The sequence below is a fragment of the Vanellus vanellus genome (assembly GCF_965231255.1).
Source record: "Vanellus vanellus genome assembly, chromosome: 6".
In the NCBI taxonomy this organism is placed as follows: domain Eukaryota; kingdom Metazoa; phylum Chordata; class Aves; order Charadriiformes; family Charadriidae; genus Vanellus; species Vanellus vanellus.
In genome coordinates this window covers 58,304,839-58,309,570 of record NC_138911.1, presented here as the reverse complement: position 1 = coordinate 58,309,570, position 4,732 = coordinate 58,304,839, and positions in this window count along the sequence as shown.

Below are 4,732 nucleotides of genomic sequence, written 5' to 3'. Positions count from 1 at the left end.
AACAGGCACGGAAGGCGGGAGGAGCTGAGCAGCAAAAAAGAGCTTTTCGTAAGGACCGGCGGTGTGCCCCAGCAGCGTTGCAGAGGGAAGCGGAGGGCAGCACGTGGGGTCGGGATGCGCTCAGGCTTCTTCAAAGGGCAGCAAGGAGCTGCTGTTCCCCCTCTCGGCCCCCCATCCAGCAGCAGGGGCAGCGGATCTGCTGCAAAAAAAATCAAAATGTTTTTGACCTATAATTTTTCTCCCTTCTGTTTTCACTCAATTATACTTAGCTGCCCTGAGAAATGTCTTTTTACTTGTCCTCCCAGGTCCTTGCTGTGATCCATGTCATCCTGGAGGCATGTAATAATTTAGACTGAAAGCTGTGCTGCGCGGCTCTGTTCTCCCCAGCTTCATAGGATGGGGAAAGTACTGACGTGCCCTGATTTATCTCCCACAGATGTCATCTCCCTAGGAGCTGACTTGAAGGACAGAGGGGCACAGAAAACTGATTCTGGGAAGCACCTGATTGAGAAAGAAAGGAGGAGGAAATTTTATGAACTGGGTTGGATGGATGCAGGGAACATCACAGCTTTGGAAACACGATGATCCAAAAAGTTAACACTGTGAACAGCAATGTTGCTGTGACTGAGTGCAAGAGGACGAGCCTTTATGATGCCTTTATGTTTCCCAAGGGAATCTCTTTGAATGAAGAGTATTTTTACATTGATACTTCTTTAGTTTTCATTCCCCATCAGGCCTAACCAACCTCTGAGGGGGAGAAGCGAGATGAGGAGGGGGTTGCATTCAACACAGTGAATGTTGTGGGCTGTGGGTGTCCCCAGAGCCGCAAGCACAGATGCACCGTCAGGATGTGCCCTAGGGAGCAGCACTCCGCACCCATGCCGGGCGCACAGCTGGGGAGGTCTGCACAGCTGGGGAGGGAAGGCCATGGGTGCTGCAGGTACGGTCGGACACAGAGGCTGGGGACATTGCTTCCACCATCCCGTCCTCCTCTGTGGCCTGGGCAGCAAAAAGCAAAGCTCCCCATTCCCTTCTGCTGGCAGGAGGCGAGATGTATTCAGCCTTTTAAGTCGAGCGCCTTGTCTCTTTTTGCCAGGGGACTTTCCTTCCCTCAGCCGGCGTAGTCTAAATGGCCTCTGTGAGACAGCCAGATAGATGCGCTCCATTTTAATCCCTTATCTGTCTCACTCTGCTGAGATCATTTACCTGCTAATAAGCTCCTGTGGTTAGAGATAAAAACCCAAAACTACCGGCACCTTTAAGGATGTACCTGAGTGGCTTTGCAACACTGTGCTTCATGGAAAATACGGAAAGATGTTGCATTCATAATATATCGCTCATATCTGTGTTTGTAAACAGATTTATCACACCATCTGCAGAATCGTACTGTGGTGTCCTCCATATTTATTTCCTTTCCATTTATATAGTACAGCTTCTATTTATTTTATTCCTTTTTTACGATTAGATACATTATCTGTCTTTTTTCTTCCCCACAAAAAAGAGTGCCCTCTCTGTGGAGAGAATATTTAATCAATCCAATTTGTTCAGCTTAGTGCATAAAACCCCAAGTTGTTTAGAGAGGTACCTGCCTGGGTTTGTTTCTCATCTCTTCACATCTGTGCAGAGCAGGTGGGGAGGAAAGGATAATTCAGAACAAATCCGCCAGTAAACAGGATGCTCTGTCGGTATTTCCTGTCTCCTTTTGCACTGGTTAAGCTTAATTTTCAGAAATAAGTTAAGCCTGAGGTCAATAATGCTATCATAATCTCTCTGACTTTCTGTAGCTGATAGGCTATATCATGAAGTATTTGTACAACTAGGAGCAAGAAGCCAGTGCGCTCTGTTATCTGTTTCGATAAGAAGTATTTGGTCATATGCAAATAAAAAATAAAAAAAAAAAGAAGTGATTTGCTGAGTATATGAAGAAGGCACACTGAGAAAGAGGGAGCTTGAGGTCGGCAGCCACTTCTGCAGCCCCTCGACTGAACGGCGCCAGCCGCTGGCACAGCTCCGGTCTGAGCCGGGAGGACCATCCTCCTCCAACAGCCACTCCTGCAGGCTTTCTCACCTGGTGGGGCCACGAGGCTCTTCCGTGCACACACGGGGCCCAAAATCAGACTCTCTGCTTGGTGCACTCTTTCACTTTGGGAGAGGAAAGAATCTGGGTTACCAGCTGAGCCAAGAGGAGGGATGAGTCCCACCCAGTGAGCCAGGGCTTGGCTCAACTGCCTGCCCTTGGGTTTGTGCCCATCCCCTGTGCAGAAGTAAAAAATCCAGGACAGTCAATTCCCGGTTACTCAGGTCAGCAGGAGGCTGAGTGATCTTGAGTCTTTGGGGAAGCCACCGAAGAACAGGGCTGGGCAGGATGAGCTGTGCTCCACCCTGGTCAGATGGTCCTCATCACTGCCCCACACTGAAGGTCTTCACCCACAGGCACTGTGAAAGGAACCCTGGGCTCAATGCACAGCATGGGGCAGGATTTGACTGCAGCTCCTTAGGAGCACCTCTCCAGCCCTGTGACTATAGATTTGCTGCAGCGAAAGGCTTCCCCATCACCAGGGCTGTGACCCTGGGGCAGCACACTTTCACTTTTCTCCCTCCGAGGAGGGACAATTTCTCTTCTCCTTTGCATTGAGCCTAACCCGAATTCCTGGACTTGGGTGCAGAGGAGTGACTGGGGGTGACTATCTCCAACAAGAATTTTGCCAAGGGTGAGTAAGGGCTTTGGGCTGCAGACAGTGATGACAAATCTTAGAAACTCGAGCCTGTACTTTTGCAGGCGGGTTTGTTGTTTGGGGTTTGGTTTTTGTTGTATTTTTTTTTATACGGTCCTTTTTATTACTTTTCAGCTGTACAGTGTGTTCTCTGATGGTATATTTGCAACTTCGTGTTTTTTGATCATGACCATCATTTTTTTCAGATAACAGAACAGTGAACAACTGGGCTCTTGGCCAGTTCTTTAGCCTTTGAAGCAAAGGGAAACTCTGCAAGAGGGTTTCTCCAGAGCTCTCTAAAAGGATTTTCTGTGACTGTATCCCGCTAACTCCACCACTGCTCTGACCCTTACTCAACACTTGGACCCAGCTCAAGTCTTTGATGCTGTGAGCCAAGTGCTCCTGCCAGAGAGTCCCACCATCACCTTGCCCCAGGGGAATTGTTGGAGCTCTCTCAAATATCCCATCTCACCGCACTTTCCATCTTTCCAAGAGGCATGCTTAGGCCTATAATATCATGCCCTAAATGCCTACCGCAAATGAGTGAGCAAACTTTTTGGCTGTGTAGTCCCCAAGGTATGACTACCAAAATGAGACTTTCAGGTAAGCATGAAGGCAGTAGCACGGCGCATGCGGCTGAGCTGCGGCGAAGCAGCCAGGACCTTTCTCAACAGTGCACTCCCCAGGAAAAATCACAAGGCAGGCTTTAAAATAAAGAGATTATTTCCAACTGTTGTAAACCGTCCATCCTTTATCTTGGCTTTCTAGCAAATAAAACCTTTCAGAGATTTTTCAGTTTAGATTTTTCAAGCTTTTTTCCTACACGCTGCAGGGCCAGAAACCCTTGTGCTGGAGCTGGTAAAGGAAAGAGAGATTCTCCTGTAATCCCTTCAGTCCCCCAAGTGCTGGGTTTTGGGGGCCAACTGGCCCCCAGGCTATTTTGAGCTCCATGTGGGCTCACCAGCCCAGGGAAGCGGAGGTCTCGGTGGCATGGCGGGGAGGGGAGGTAGCATTAGCAGCTGGCCTGGGGTCCACCAGGTTTATCCCCTTTCTGTGGGACACACTGTCCTCTCCGGGAGCAGTTCAGCTTTGAAACGATTGCATTCAGCGTTGAAAAGGGCTTGCGTTGTACAACTTAATCACTGCCGATCTGAAAAATAAGGATGCTGCCTAAAAACATAAAATTTGTCACCAAGGGTTAATTAGACGTGGCTTTGCTATTTCTTTGTGCTGAATCAGCTCCTCACCCTCCTTGCTGCTAACCGCATGGCTGAGACAGGCCCTGTCATCCAGGGAGATGGGCCTTGAAGAGATGCCGCCCCCCCCCCCCCCCCCCCCCCCCCATCTCCGAATAGACACGCTGCTGTTCTCATCGCCTCCCACTGCTGTCCCTCCGCTTGCAACCTGTGGGGCTCTCACATTTTGCGCAAGCACCGCATTTTGCAAACATATTTGCTATTACAGCAGACAGGAAGAGATTGAGCGCTATAAAACTAACCTCCGCATCAGTCAAAAGAAACAAAAGCAAAAAATAACAGGGTAATCGGATGCTCTTATAAGCAGGATATGCTCAAAATGACTTCTCCATCCCATTACAAATGCTTAGAAACTGCACAGCCTCTCCAGCGCAGTGAGATTTTAAAGTGGTTTAATGGGTATAAGGAGTTCAGAGCTGATAATGCCACTTCCAACCTTATCCTTTCGCTGCATGAAAATAGGTAGTGGCTATTGACTGGTGTAAATTGGTTACTTTTAAAGCTGTATTTGCTGGCTTCAATGTGCTAAGAGTCTCTCTACAGAGTTTTCAGGGCCTGAATGTAATGCGTGTGGTTAAGGAGAGGATATATTGAGTTTCTGCAACAGAGGACTGGTTCCAGTGTGTGCCCTACGTGCTGGAGAGCCGGGGACCTGCTGCAGTTGAGCTTTACATCCCAATCACTAGGAGAAAAAACAGGGCTGCCGAGGGTTGTTGGTCAAGCCAGACAAATTTCTCACTTTGTCTTTTCTTTTTCTTTCAG